General features: G+C 45.1%; 1 protein-coding gene and 1 long non-coding RNA gene across 2 annotated transcripts in view; one reads left to right on the forward strand and one right to left on the reverse strand.

Annotated features, from left to right (window-relative positions):
• The window catches only part of nr6a1a (nuclear receptor subfamily 6, group A, member 1a), a 124,088-nt gene that overhangs the window by 71,891 nt on the left and 36,485 nt on the right, over positions 1-15,712 (reverse strand). The window lies entirely within an intron of this gene.
• LOC120561319 lies at positions 216-12,991 on the forward strand. Its single transcript, XR_005639584.1, has 2 exons — positions 216-534; positions 12,462-12,991. It is a non-coding gene; the product is annotated as an uncharacterized LOC120561319 (long non-coding RNA).

Here is a 15,712-nt window from a genome sequence, read left to right on the forward strand (position 1 = left end):
GTGTTTGGTTTACCTATTTAGAAGCATGGACGGAGAGAGAGAAGAGGGAGGGCAAGAGAGAGAGAGAGAGAGAGAGAGAGAGAGAGAGAGAGAGAGAGAGAGAGAGAGAGAGAGAGAGAGAGAGAGAGAGAGAGAGAGAGAGAACGAGAGAGAGAAAAAAAAAAAAAAAAAAAAAAAAAAAAAAAAAAAAAAAAAAAAAAAAAAAAAAAAGAGAATTTGTAAAGCACTTGTATTTGCAAACTGCTGGCTGAGTTCCCACTAGAGGCAGAGAAATCAGACTGAAAGTGTGTGTGTGTGTGTGTGTGTGTGAGTGTGTGTGTGTGCGTGCGTGTGTATCAGGACTGAGACATAGAGAGACAGGCAGACAGACACAGAGAGGAACCGTTCCACCCCGTTCAGCCAGCAACTCCTCGGCCCGTCTACATGAGCTTTCTTCCCGAATATGGAGGCTTTTTTTTCGCTCTCTTGATTTTTGTTTTCCTACCCTCCAGTCACCACAGATTTACGCTGCCGAACTTTTGGCCACATTTTTAGGTAAGTATTTAAACTGTTCGTCCTTCCCCGAGTCTTTTCATTTCCAGCTTCACTTGATTAAAAACACTTTTCCCACTTCTTTTACACTAATGCACGACTTGTTTAAAAAAAGAACTACATTCAATGATTTCATTGAAACACTACTCCGTTTCTACAAAAGCTAATGCATGGAAAGTTTGGGATTTTCACTTATAGGCAGGCACAAAAGACAATGTTTTTTTTTATGTGTAGGAGCATTTGTGCTTGGTACAGTTGGTCTAAAACGGTGTTATGCGTTATGTGTGAAACCAGACAGCGGCTCTGTGTGTGGGAGAGTTTTGAAGAGGATGTATGTGCGAATGAGAGGGAGGACAGAGAGATTGTGTGCGCCGGACAAAGTGTGCCAAGTGTGAAAAGTGTGTGTGTGTGTGTGTGTGTGTGTGTGTGTGTGTGTGTCTGCGTGTGCTCGTGTGACTGTCTGCGTATGTGTGCGTGGGTCTTTTTTTTTTTTTCTTTCCTAAAGCTTGCTCTGTGGGAATGCGGAATGCGGAGCGCGGTAGCCAGTAGCGATGTTTGACTGGGAGGAACTGAGCCAGACAGTAGACAAAAGCAAGCGGGGCTGTCCAGACAGGGCAGGTCAGCCATTAGAGGCTGCAGCCGAGGGACAGGTCAGCCAGCTGCTGCTCCGCTCCACGAGGGGAGGGCATGCCCCGCCTTTAGCGTCAGGCTGGGGGGGGTTAGAGTTGCGATCGAGGTTAGGGGTGACCATGCTTCACTTCACGACTTGCCTCTCAAAGTGCTCACCTTGCACGCCCTTCCCCACTTTGAGAAAAAAAGGCCGGCGTGCTTTGCAGCTTGAAAGGACTCGAGGCAGGAGTTGAATGCACAAAGAATTTAGTCCCCCCCCCCCCCTGCATCATTGGGGAAACCTTTCAGCACTCTTTCAGTTTGTGTAAAAATGTTGTCTAGTTAAAGTAGCGATGGTTCCGGAATCGAAAATTCAAAATAAGCTTGCCGTCAGTGACTTGCTAGAGTTAACCCAAAATACTAAAGAAAAAAAAAAAAAAAAAAAAAAACAGGTGAAGGGAGGAAAATGCAGCAAAGGAAGTGGAAATGTAGGAGGCGGTTAAATATAGATGACGCTAAAAGAGGAAGAATCGCAGAGACTGTCATTTTCACAGGGTTTTTTTTTTTCCTCTATTCCTTTTTTTCGTTGGTCCCCCCCCCACACACCCCGCCGCCACGCGTGCGTGGGGGGTCCCTGGGTTTGGAATGTATGTAGTGACAGGAAATACTGGCCGCCCCTATACTTTTTTAGCTTGTCCCGGTCTGCTTTTGTCCAAAGCTCTTAATCCACCGCAAAAGCTGAGTGCGTGAAGGAGCAGCAACAACCAAGAAAAACACGGCCCCGGAATCAGAATACAGTACGCGGCCGCCGCCGCGGCTGCTGTAGTCACCAAAAAAACACACACACATTTGCAGAAGGCACAAAAGGCTTAACATGAGGATGAACAAACAACACACGCACACACACACACACATACATGAGTCTGGATTGATATCTGAGTGCTGGTGATGAGGGGGGGGGGGAGGAGCAGCTCTTTGAAGCTACACGCAGCTGCGGAACTGAAAAACAAGTGTCATCACTTAAGGTAACGAATTCTGATTAAATTAACAAAAACAACAGTCCTGGCTGTGGTCTGCAAAACATTCATTTAAAACTGTGTGTGTGTGTGTGTGTGTGTGTGTGTGTGTGTGTGTGTGTGTGTGTGTGTGTGTGTATGCGCTTTTGAGGCTCTCAGACTGAAAGCAGAGTACAACTCATTCTCTGAAATGCCTGTACATGTAGAGTCTTGTTACCCAGATACACATCTCAGCCCTCATCACCGGCAACGGCTGGCAACTGAAGTCATACACTCCATAACCCCAAATCAGCAGAGCCTTTTTTTTTTTGTGACGCCGTCACTGAAAACCCTTCTAAACTATGTACTACATACAGCCTTTAAAAACAAGTGCCGTGTCTCCAGATGAGAACATTTTTTTTTTTAAATCTGACAAAATGAGTGACAGCACAGGCTTAAGGACTACAGCTAGTCAAAGTCCTTTGTTGACAAAATGATAACACTCGGGACTCTGTGGAGGTGAACTTGAGGGCTTTGATTTTATTTTATTTTTTTCTTCCCCCCCCCTTTCTCCATCCCCCAAAAATTAGCTATGCAGCATTTTGGAAACCTTGACGGGTTTTTGTGCAGGCCGGCGGCACTTGTTGATCGTCAGTTCAGCGAAGACAGCGGTTGTGTAAGCGGCTCCTGTGACCCCACACCACCCCACCCCCGCACCTCGGCCCGGCCTGAGCTGAGCTCTGCGTGGACTTTGATCCCATGGTTTGGAGCTTCGTTAGCCCCTCTGCACCCCTTGCTCCCTCCCAGGCCTGTGTGTGTGTACCTGGATTTGAATAGAAACCAGACAGCGGATGATGATGATGCCGCCGCCGCCCCCCTTCCACCACCTCCTCCTCCTCTGTCACCACTCCCGCGCGGGACAATGAGGATTTGTTAGCGCTCAGCCGCGAGTCTGCTGACACAAAGCGCATAGCCTCCCAGTCCCTCAGCCCTGGAGTGTAAGCAAGCCGAGAGCACAGGCGGGCAGGACAGCAGGGGGGGGGGCAAAGTGGGGGTTGGCGGTGTGGGGGCAGTTTGCAGGGGTGGGATTAGCAGACAAGAGCTCTGGGTTGGGGGATGGTGGCCTGAAATGAACAGGAAATTACTGCCTTTGATGAGGCAGAGGCAGATTCGCACAGGCTGAACTCCTCTGGGCCTCTTCGCCCAGCAGTCAAAAAAAAAAAAAGAAGAAAAAAACCCCAGAAAATATCAAAAACTTCAAGGCCCCCATGTGTCACTTCCCTCCGCCTACAATGGAGTTAAGTCTAGACACAGGTGCTAAGCAAACACTCGCAAAAAGTTTGCGCTTTTATTTTTCCCCCCTCTCCAACAACAACCACTGCTGCTTGCTGCCCCCCCCCCCCGCCCCTCTCCAGCCTTTCCCTTCCCGTCCTCTTCCTGCCTTCAGACGCCAGCCCCCTGACCATGTCATGGGAATCCTATTAAGCTATGCATCCATCCGACCCATTTTTCACCCGCTGAAGGATCACAGCTCAATCTCAATACCGCACCGCAAGGAAACCGCAGACATATTTAGCCGTCCGCATGAATATTTGAGAAACCATGAGGCGTGGAAAATATTGGAAATATACTGGCCGTTAAAGAGTTGTTCCGATGCCGGTATCGGAAGGCTGGTATCAGTGAGCGTGCGAGTCTTTGCCCCGATCTGATACCACATAATTTAGCACTGAAAAAAATATATAAATAAATCTAGTCCATCCAGTTCAAGACTGTCAAACTTGATAAGAAAAGAAAGTTCTTTGGCATTCATTTTCTGTAACCTGAGCCAGGCCATACACACAACAATGATACTAGTACTACAGGGTTAGTATACAGCGGTTAAAAAAATATATATACACACACACATATCGGTAAGAAAGAAATGGTAGGGCAACATCTCTACTGGTCAGTACATTAAAAGGTTAAAGAAGCAGAGATGGGGAGTTAAATGAACGTGGAAAATCTGGATTTCTTACGCTTTCGATGAGCGGTCATTGGTCTTGGTCAAGAACCTACCCAACATGATATCTGCCGGGGGTCTTTAGCCATGTTTGATTCTTTTTTCCCCACAATCAAAATAATGATTCAACGTCTTACAAAAGAACTGGCTTCTGTTCCAACGCCACCCACTACATTTAAACGTCTTATATACGTCTCAGAAACCCGACTCCCTTCGTGCCTTTTGTGTGCGTTTGCGTTCCTGAGCGTGAGGAGAGATGGTAATGTGTGTTCAGTGAATATCAGGGTCGATTAGAGCGTCTCGTCTGGTTGGGCCACAGCAGATTAGACAGGCGGAGCAGATACAGGCCGCAGGCTGCTCGTCTGGCGTTCTGACCCACATTGCTCTGATGTGCACGTCACTTCCCATTACACTGACAATTGGACGCCACATCAGCTGAGCGCGCCGCGATCTGCGTACCCTCCCTGCGGGCGAGGTCCTGCGCACTGTAACCCCCCCCCCCCATGCTGTCATGCTCCAACCCTGGCGTTGGAGGAGTCACAATGAGGCATCGCCATCAAGGCTCCGGGGTCCTAACTGTGTGGGTGGCGCGTTTGGCACGCTAGCAGAATGTTGACCTTGATTCTAATACACTAATATCTAAAGCTTCCGGATGTCAAATCAAATGAGTAAAAGCTTGTGTGACAGCGCATCCTCTGTGCTTTATTTTTAGCCAAAAGCAGCATGCATCTAAATTAATATCAGCTCCGCGCATTAAGGGCTGTCGAGGACAAATATTCAGATCAACGGCTTTAAAAAAATAAATCAAAAAATTCAGCAGCATTTGTCACTCGGACATGTTTTTATTTATTTTAAAGAGCTGGTTATTTATCCTCGTCGGCTCTCTGCGAGTGAAGTAGTGGCGTGACTGGCTCCCGTTTGTCGAGCAGTTTAAGCGTCCGTGATGGACAGGTTGCGTTTCAGCAGCGGTTTCCAACCCTCCCTTCTTAAACTCACTCTCTCACTCACACGTGTCCTGCCCTCTGGAGGGGACGCTAAGTGGGGGAGTTTAAGCTTTCGGTGAAAGTGCAGCACACACAGAACGCAATGAATTCAATTTGATCTCTCAATCTGACATTTCATCAAGCACTTGGACCAAAAAAAAAAATAATGTATGCACCCATAGGCAGCCCATCATTGGTGCGTCTGTGGATGCGTTCTTAAGTATACGAAAGCGGAAAAAGCGGCCCACACACGATCCGCGGGAGAACCGCTCTGCGCTGGCCGTTGCATCGTTTTCCCTATGTCGGTATTGCCGCGAACGCTCCAAGTTCAAATTATTTCAACTTTGACCTCGTTGCCGCTGACCTTTCGCGGGGGCGCAACCATTTCCAGAAGCAATGCTGACATATACCTGCCCTGCGCTTCTGCCTGACGTTTTTTATTATTTTTTTACTCCGCGGATCACGCGTAGGCGGCTTAAGAAGCCTCAGCGGCGGTTCGGCAGCTGGCTGACAGAGACGGGGCTGTTTTGCAGGCCGCCTGAAAGATAATTGGCAGCTATGGAGTGAAAAGCGGGCTCAGCAACAGATAAGGGCCGCGTGGAAAAGCTTCATAATCATCACGGATTAGCAAATGATAAATCATGGGTTCACACAAGTATGCTGTCACTGCTGGAAGAGCCGGAGAGCAAGGGAGAGAGAGAGAGAGGGAGGGAGGGGTAGGACAGCGCGGATGAGGAGAGATATGAAAAAGAGTGGGATAGAGAGCATGTGAGAGGAGAGAAGAGTGTGAATAGCAGGGAAGATGTGGATGTTTTTTTTTTTTTTTTTGCTGTAATTCAAAAGAAAAAAAAACACAATAATACCATCTAGCAGGTCAGCAGGAGAGGCAGGCTGAGAGGGGGGGGAATGAAAAGAGAGGAGAAATTAAAAGCTCTGCCAACACTCGGGCTAATACAATCTTCTGCCTGTCAGATTACCTTCTTTAATCCAGAAAGGTTTAACGCCTCTTAGAAATTTGAAAGGAGACATGAATTCGGCAGAGATTTTCTTCTGCTGGGGAGGAGGAGGAGAGGAGGAAGGTGTTCGGGGAGGAGGGTTAAGTCTCTTGAGCAACTCTCCAAAGCACTGGCCTCAACAACTTCTGCTGCACTCTGTCGTCAGACCCGCTATGCAGAGGATCAGCCGATTCGAACCGCCGCAGTGTTCGACTGGCACGTCCCCGACTCATACCGCAGCGTTCTCCACCGCTCGCAACGCTCTCGTGTGCGTTTACGCAGCCGTACAAAAATAATCATACATGAGCTCTGTGTGTTTTTATCCACAGTTGAGTGAACCGTCGCCTGTCTTTCATGCATATACAGTAGGACAAAAAGATGAGCTTAACTTTGGCTTAAGCGGAGCTGATTAGGTCAACGGAGCACAAAGCACTGCACAGCGCATTAAGGACACGGTGTCCCCGCTGGCGCAACGCGGCGACACGCTCCCGTGCTGGGACGGGGGCGCGATGCATTGTAACGTTTGTCACACAAAAAGGAAAAGTGTGGCTATATGGTGAATAAAACGGCACCATAGACAAAACGTAGAGAGGAGGGTAATGGCCAGTATTAAGGGGCTCGGATTTTAACTGGGGCTAAACATGTCAGTGTGGTACAGGAAGGGGTTTTAGTTAATCACACCAGACAAAGGGCAAAACTAAGCAATTCAAGGTATAGAATGGTGTACTGTACATCCTGTTGTGTTTTGTGGGAATGCTGCTGCATTGCTGGCTGTTGAATGATTATTTTGCAAGGGTGCACCCTCAATTTCGACAACGAAAAAAAACGAGCCGTTTCGCCTCTTCCTACACAGATTCTTTCTCCCTCTGCGCACTTCTTTCAGCTAAACCCACCAGCAAGACGACAGATGGACTAGGTCGGTGTGGGGCCGTGAGGTGGCACAGGCAGAATAAAAAATTTAAAAAAAAAAGGTTGATCGGTATCCAGGTCATTCCCATGCTGGCTCACCCTGCTGGCTCCCACTGATAACGGAAATGTGAAATCAGTATTGGCGCCTGTGATTTTCACTGCTCTGCGCCATTTCTAAAATCTCTCGGTGGGAGGCTTCCCCGCTTTGTGGATGGGGAGGATGCGTGAGACGGAGGGTGTTTTGCGACGGACTAAAAACATGGATTACGTGCCATAACCGAGCGTTGTATAACCTTTTGTTTGGGTTTCCTTGAGAATACATTTGTCTGCGTTTGGCAACTTATTTCTGCCGGTGCTTTAATGACTTGTCATCGATGCCCAGAGATTCAAACAGACTACGAGTTCCCCGAATAACGAAATATGATGGTTGGAGCGAGGATTTTAGGGGTGAGCTTTGACAATGCCAGCGTTCAAAACGGGGGGGGGGGGGGGGGTTGGGGGATGAGAGTCTGACCTGGGGATAAAGTCTGTTGGAGATAAATAAATAAATGGAAGTGGCAGCAGGCTCCGGAGAAATGTCACGGTTAAATCCAGCAGACAACAACAAAGAACTCTCTCATCCCGCTTTGTTAGAGATCCTCAAACTGCTGCGAAGAAAGAAAAAAAAAAAAAAAGCCCGGGATGCATATTGATTAGCCTCCGCGCTCATCACTGAAATGAGCCGACAAAGCTTTGGAGAAGAGAGGAGTGTGTCACATACAGTGGCGTTCTCTCAGGCAAGCTGCAGAGTGGATAAGTCAACCAGAGCCAGACTGACATGACGCGATCAAGGGCATCACCGTTGGGTTCAAAGGTTCAACAGCAGAGAGAGAAAAACAGACCGGCATGTCAATCAGCGCTGGAAAAGAGTGAGAAAACTGCAAGGAGGAAACTGAGGAGATGATGGGGGGGTTGGGACAGGCGTACGTTGAGAAACACAGTATTTCACCATCAAGACCGATTCACAGGTTAATGCGGAGAAAGTAGCTGGCAGCAGAGATACGAGCTGGCCACAGTTAGGGTTGCAAAATAAAACCCCTGGAGCCTTGGCAGGATGTTCCATGGCACGTGGAGGCAAGGGGGGCTTTTTGTTGGAAATGCTTGGCGCTCCGCCTGAAGGAGTCCCTTCGGCTGGATCCGGGCCGGCCTGGACAGTGCAGCCTGTACCCCAGGTTCAGCCAGTATCATCTATCAACGGTCACTAAATTCTTTAACCCGCACCAAGATCCAAAGAAATACACCTAGGCTCGTCAAAACCATGCTCGACTGAAAAGGTTCTTTTCAGTAGTGTGTTGCCGTTTTCCCACCGGGCAGGGTTCGCTTAAATGTTGATGTTTTGGGCCAATAGCTTGTATCTTAAAAGATAAGATGGATTCTAGCACTTTGACACCCATAAAGGTAACCACTGGAACCCCAGTTAGAGCCCAGCGACCTTTGTCATCTCCCTTTTGTCCTGCTTTCACTGTCCGATAACAGCAAAATCATGCCAAATAATAACTATAACAACTTGCAGTACAATTGGATTTATGGGACTTTTAACACTGAAACTAGAACAATCATCATCATCACCTGTGCTAAGACTAATATTAATTATCACATATGCAACCCATTCATTTATACCACAATGCACACAAAATGTCTCACTAGAATCCACACACAGGGCCGTTCAAAATATGCAAGCAATTAAATGACATCACACTTCATTCATCATGCGTGGTGAATATTATTGCTCCTGCTAGGCCATAATGGAGCTCTTCTATTTATCTACAAGTGATTGTATTTCTTTATTGACTTCCTCGTGTCATATCAGCACTGTTATACAACAGGCCTTTCCCCTTTACAAGTGTGTGACAAGAAACGCAAGCAGCGTGACAGCTAAATACGATGCTGCACGAAGCCCTTTGCACCGCTAAATCTCATTATGAAACTTCTGCATTCGAGCAGATATTAAAATGTCCGATTATGTTGGGACTGACACAGCAATTAGGGCGTATTTGTTGAATTTGATTGAGTTTGTCCGCGAAGAGGATCACTCCCAGCCCGAGTGATATGTAGCGATATAAATCGCATGCACTTCCATTAGGAGAGGTCTCGCAGTGCCAGTGGATTGTATAATACTAATCAAGAGGCATGATGGGATGGGGAAGTGTGAGAGATCATATGCTGGCAGCCTCCCAGCTGAGTATTTTTGAACAGGCATCCGAGTTATGCTGGGAGTGTCGGGTTAACTGTGGGTACAGTTATGTGAGCAAAACATTTATACTGTCGGGCAGATATTAAGCAAGTTTGCGAATGGCGGGAATGGATGCTACATATTTCCTGATATGATGTTGTCTCTCGGTGCCTACCTTTTCATAGCATGTGAAGTGTGTGAATCTGTGAAGTGACCACAATGTGTAATGAAAAGTGAAAGAAAGAAAATTTCTTATGAAATGGTTTGGCCATGACAGAAACCAGTAGGTGGTTTCATACTGTAACTAGGGCTGCTTTAAAAGTCTATACGCACGACGTTCCACTTCTGCGTTTGTTCAGGTGCCGCCGGATGTCCGTTACCAGAGCACGTTTTTCTCCCATCCCGGAAATGCTGTGTGGACTCGCCAGACCCTCCTCCGCTGCGCTGTGGAAGGTGGTCTGGCAAAACGAGACAAATAATATCCCGAAATCAATCAATGTGCCTTTTTCCCATGGATGTGTAAGGGCATCATGTGACGGGCCGGGGGTTCTTAATTCCACTATTTTAAGGGGTGCTTCTTGCTTGTACAATTTACAGTAGAAGTTCTCTGAAATTGTCTTTCATATCGAAGCAAAGTTGGACTGAAATTCTAACAAAAATTTCCCTAACATAATTGATAGTAAATTGCACGATATGAGGAAAATATCTAATTGTGATTATTTTGACAGATATTGCGATACGATTCCATTACTAGAGGAAATGATCATGCAGCATTATTCTCATTTGCATTGAAAAATATTGCAAATAAAAACAATGATTATAGTGTGATGAAACAGTGATGTTTTGGCCGGAACGTCTCTGCAGCACCACAATACTTCATTCAGAATGCTTTGACACGATGATACATTCATCTTCCAATCCAGGGACTCCCCACATCTGTTCCTAGATCAACATTTTCACTTCCTTGCTAGCTTTACAAAAAGTTGAACTAAACCTAGCCTCAACTCTAACAGAGAGCATGTACAACAACCAGTTCTTCTTCCTGGTGCACAAAACAAATTCCTCTAAAAAAGGTTCTAGGTTGAAAATAGATTCCCACATGGAGCACAATTTCATCTTTTAGTCAGCGTTTAGGTCCTGGAACCTTTCTTAAGGCTCAATCCTAACCAAAATAAAAAAAAAAGATCACAGAATCACAGAACCAGGGTTACATGGATAACTTGGCACGTGATGATCTACTTTTTAGCCACGTCTAAACTTATCCCTGACTGCAAGTTCCCATTTTCGAACAAAAAAAAAAAAAAAAACTGGTTAAATGCTGTCAAATCTATGCAGCCCTAACATTAGCGCATGGTTTCCCAACCCTATAACAGACATGTACGATACACTGACTTTTAACAGTCGGAGCTCATTTCGCTGAACTCTGTGCATGTGTGTTGCGTTGGCCATGTTTCAGGCAGCATGGAGTCCTGGCTGCAGAACAGCCAGCTATGCAGGCAACACGACAGAGAGTACACTGTGTGCTTCTCATTGTCCAACCCCTGGAATGTGCTGACGACGCAGGGTTCACACCGGTTCAGTCACACTGTTGCACTCTGGCCCCGTCTCATGCTCACCCAGCTATTTTTACACGCTATACTTTTTGTGCAAGTTTGTCAGTTATGCAAAAGCTTCTGGGAGACCACAGCAGCAGCGGAATTATCAAGAACCCTGATGCAAGAGTACGGCCACGCCTCAAACGGATGAATAAGTCAGTGTGCGTGCAGCAAGTTAACGTACATTTCCCATAAGTTCTCCCAAGTGCAGCGAAAGGTGTGTGTGTGTGTTGAGAATGAAAAAAAGCCTCTGTGTGTCTGGGGCATGCAGCCAAGCAGTACAAGTGCCAAAGAGGGAAGCCATTGAAGCCTGAGCCAGAGGGACGAAAAAAAAATAATAAACTATTAATTTCCACCTTGTCTGCGAGTGGAAACACAGAGCGAAATTAGGAAAATGTGGACTGTATCCTTGGAGGAATAAAAAAGGAGCCAAGGGGGCATCTAGCTGGTAAGACTTTCTTAGAGATAAGACAAATATTGAACAATATCTTGCCATGACTACATTGAAATAGGAATATCAACATCACAAAAGAGCTATTGCCAAAAAAATATATATATATATTTTACAAATGATTCATCCATTTGTTCAAAAAGCCTTGGTCTAACACTATGTTGATTATTTTTGACTGAAGGTGACAGGGGCGAACTCATCTCGACACGTTTGGGCTTTTTGTTCAGGCGAAAGCGCTGGATGGGAACAACGATGACGGCAGTGAAAATTATTCATGGAACACGTGAAAATTGAGAATGGTTTTAGTTTCATATCGTGGTAATAATGACGTCTCCGCCGAGGTCAGCAAACGGTGTCAGAGCAGGAGAAAGTGAATTGTGCCTCTCCTTTCCAAAAGTCATCGTTCACTATGAAGAAAGCAGGAGCAATGGGCGCTTTTCTGAAAACCTGTGTGTGTGTGTGTGTGTGTGTGTGTGTGTGTGTGTGTGTGTGTGTGTGTGTGTGTGTGTGTGTGTGTGTGTGTGTGTGTGTGTGTGTGTGTGTGTGTGTAGAACGCAGACAAATCTGCGGATCCAATTCTCTCGGGTTCCATCAGATTGGTCTAACAGAACACACACATCCTGCAGAACTGCAACAAATCTCTCCACAATGAGTTGCATCACATATTTACTACCTCCCTAACAGGTTTCAGTTAAGTCTTCAAATATAAAACCCCGACACGCATAAAAAAAAAAAAATCAAAAAACGCCAAAATGTGACGTGAAAAGAGGACGCACAACAAACAAAAATACAGTGTTGCAAATCTTTTCTTCTGTGTTGAGGGAAGCAGGCAAAACAGCGGGAGAGACAGACAGAAAAAGGGAGAGACCGACAGAGAGAGAGAGAGCATTAATAAAACATGACTGCATGATTTTCCAACCTCAAAGAGGCGAACACAGGAAGGCACACTCCCAGAGCAGTAGCTGAGGTTCAGCGCAGGGTGAAGGAACAGTAATCTCTAACTAGCTCAACACTGCGGTGCAGTAGTTACAAACTGCGGGGCACGGCAGCGCGCTCTGATCGCCTATTCGCCTCCATCCACCAGCCCGACTGACCTCGTCTTCTTTCCCCTTTATTCATGCCATTTCTCCCTCCCCCCCCCCCCTCCTCCTTTTTTCATTTTTGTTCTTCTTCTTGCTGCAGGTAAAAAAAGGAGCACAGGCTCGGCGGAGACAGATGAGAGCTTTGTTAGTAGTTTTGCAGAGGGTGAGGATGATGATGACGACGATGATGACGACGGCGTTCGCCGCTATTTAAGGAAACCTTTGCATCGCCGCGTCTCCACACCCCTGCTGGCTTCTCTTCAAACGTTATTTGAACCTCCACGTCGACATGGGTGGTAACACGCCTTGGCATGGTGTTGCTCCGCAAGGGCCAAGAAAAACACGGAAGCGCACACACACACACACACACACACACACACACACACACACACACACACACACACACACACACACACACACACACACACACACACACACACACACACACACACACACACACACAATTGTGATACTCACAGCACGCAGGTATATCTAGCTCGTCTTTCTGGGTGACAGCATTACAAAGTTAGCATTTTCCCATCGTTTTAACCATCTGTTGACAGCTGAGATGGACATATAGAACACTTGACAGGTCTGACATCATAGCAGGCTTGCAAAAAAAAAAAAAAACACAAAATACATGTTTAGATTTGAATTGCAGACATTTTAAATGTACGTGGTTTGGATGGGAATCAGCAGGCGAGGGACATGCAAGCATGTCTGTGATTTTCCACTTGTTTGAGTCCAACTGCAGCGACAAAGAGTATATATATATATATATATATATATATATATAAACTGGGTAGCTTGATTTTGGTTAATCATGCGTTGATTTTCTATGACAAAGTCAAATAGCTGCCACCAATCAAACAAACCAAACAGTGAAACACGCGGTCCTTCCTGGTGCCCACGGTGAACATTCAACGCTGTCGGTGAGTTTGAGCTCTAAACAAAACCATTGACCGTTGACTGTACCCTGAGGGACGCCACAGCACACCTGCATTTTTAAGGACGGTTTTTATACTACAGTTACAGTGGGGCGGCTTGGTTGGAAACAGACATAGTATTTTCAAATCTCCAGTTAGCTTTTGGCACAGGCTCTACATTAATGCTGCCATCAGTCTGCGACTGGCCATGAGACACTTGCCACGGGGCTAACCAACTTTTCTGCGGGAAACCGTGTGAACATATATCTCTGGAAACCATACGTTGTGAGATATTTCAGTTCTGCTCTCATACAGAGCAAAAAGCAGAACCACAATCTGGGGGGCGGACCACGGCTCATGACTGTGACCTTCAGTTGGCTGGAATCACACCGACTCCTTTCAGCAGACGCCAGATCAGCGGTGACGCTGGGGAGGCGTTCACTCTTAAGGCTGCAATAAACATTCATTGCTGTCGGTGGGTTTACATGAGAATAACTCACTGATCAATGAATGCAGACTGCGGTTCAAACACCTCAGGAACCAGTTGGCCGCTGGGTTCGACGCGGGCAATGCATGCGTACCCAAAGTCTTGATACAACATGCTAACGGTAATGTGACAAACTAAGGTAAAGTTTTCCACGGACACTGGCCTAGGCTAGTAAAGACAAGCGTACTGGTGTCACCATACAGGATATCTTGGCATAAAGTTCAAATTTATTTGTAACATTTCCCACCAGTTTACAATGTTGCCTTGGTTTTTAAAGGGTAAGTTCATCAAAATGAGATAAAAAAAAAATATATATATATATATATATATATATATAGTTTCTCGCTTGCCAACAGTGCTATCAAGAAATGTGGTTAGTTGTGGTTTTATTTGTCCACGTTTCGAGTTCCAATATAATAAAAGTGAATGGCTTTTCATTTGTGGCGCTCACGCCATTGAAAAATGTGGATATTTGAAAAACTCAATAGCAACATCTCATTCCAGAAATTCTTTGTCCCTGATAACCTAAAAGGCTGTCAACAGTTTTCATAGGGACCATTTCTTCAGTAGAAAGTAGTTCCAAAAGGAAACTGGTCAGTGAGGTCTGTAGACTATACAGAGTAACAAGGACACTTGTCTCTGGGAGAGATGTTGTTGAGGACTTTTTTTTAAAATGACATTTTTCGATGCTGTGAGCAACACAAACAAGATAGATTCACCTCCACTTTATTAGTGTAGAGGCAGAAATCTCACAGTTTGACAACCCAAAATCTGGATAAATAAAAGCAAAACCATCTGCATGAAATGAAGCCACTAGTTGTAAGTGATCACTATTTGGGTAAATGAGATGTTCTTTACATTTAAAACTGACCAGTTTTCAAAGCATACAGTAGAGTTGTAGGTATCACAATGTGTGGGCTTCAACTCATTTCAGTACACTACACACACACACACACACACACACACACACACACACACACACACACACACACACACACACACACACACACACACACACACACACACACACACACACACACACACACACACACACACACACACACACACACACACTCTAGAGAGTAATCAGTAACAGTGAACAACCCGTCTCCTTTTACTATTGTTATTTTATTCATTTACGTGGCAATGCAGCTACCATATTAACAAACAGCAATGACATACTGTATCTTTGACTAGAATTCAGAGTGTGTGATGAATTACATATTTAACTAGATATTGACTGACACTGGATTCTTGAAGCCGATACTGGTACCAATAATGGGAGTTTAAAAAAATCCTCTTTTATTTTATTTATTTTTTCCTAAGCAATCTTGATACTAGGCCTGTTACACTTATTACATAATTGTCTTTTTTTTTTTACATTTCTGCAGTTTCTTTATTTAACCGCAATTAATTGCTAACATTAGCTAAGGTCTTAAGGCGTATGACTGGTGATTGTTGATTTTGTTTAGATATGCCAAATTGTAATTATATAAGCGGTTATTGCTGGGACTATACTGTATATTTGTATTATTTCAATTGTTAGTTGTTGGCACTTGACCCTGTACATGTAGCAACTGAAATGACAAGGGGGAATACAGTTCGAAAATGTGATTTTTATGATAATAAAGAGGCATTGTTTACTTCATAGGCTGTGTATTTGTGTTATTACATTATCTGGGTTACATAACAGTGATATCCAAAAGATGTATATTGGGATTCATTCAAAACTTCATTTTATAGTAATGAATAAATAAAAATATACCTATAATATACCTATTTGGCACAGACATCAAAATTATACTTTTTCTGAAAAATAGAAGAAAAAACAATTCTGCAAAACCCAATTCTCATTTGACGACAGAAGCCAATGTTAAACCTAATGTTAAAGTCTAAAGACAAGCAGCTGTAGACGAACTTTGTCTTAACAAAATAGCA

Source organism: Perca fluviatilis, chromosome 6 (assembly GCF_010015445.1).
Source record: "Perca fluviatilis chromosome 6, GENO_Pfluv_1.0, whole genome shotgun sequence".
NCBI classification, from domain to species: domain Eukaryota; kingdom Metazoa; phylum Chordata; class Actinopteri; order Perciformes; family Percidae; genus Perca; species Perca fluviatilis.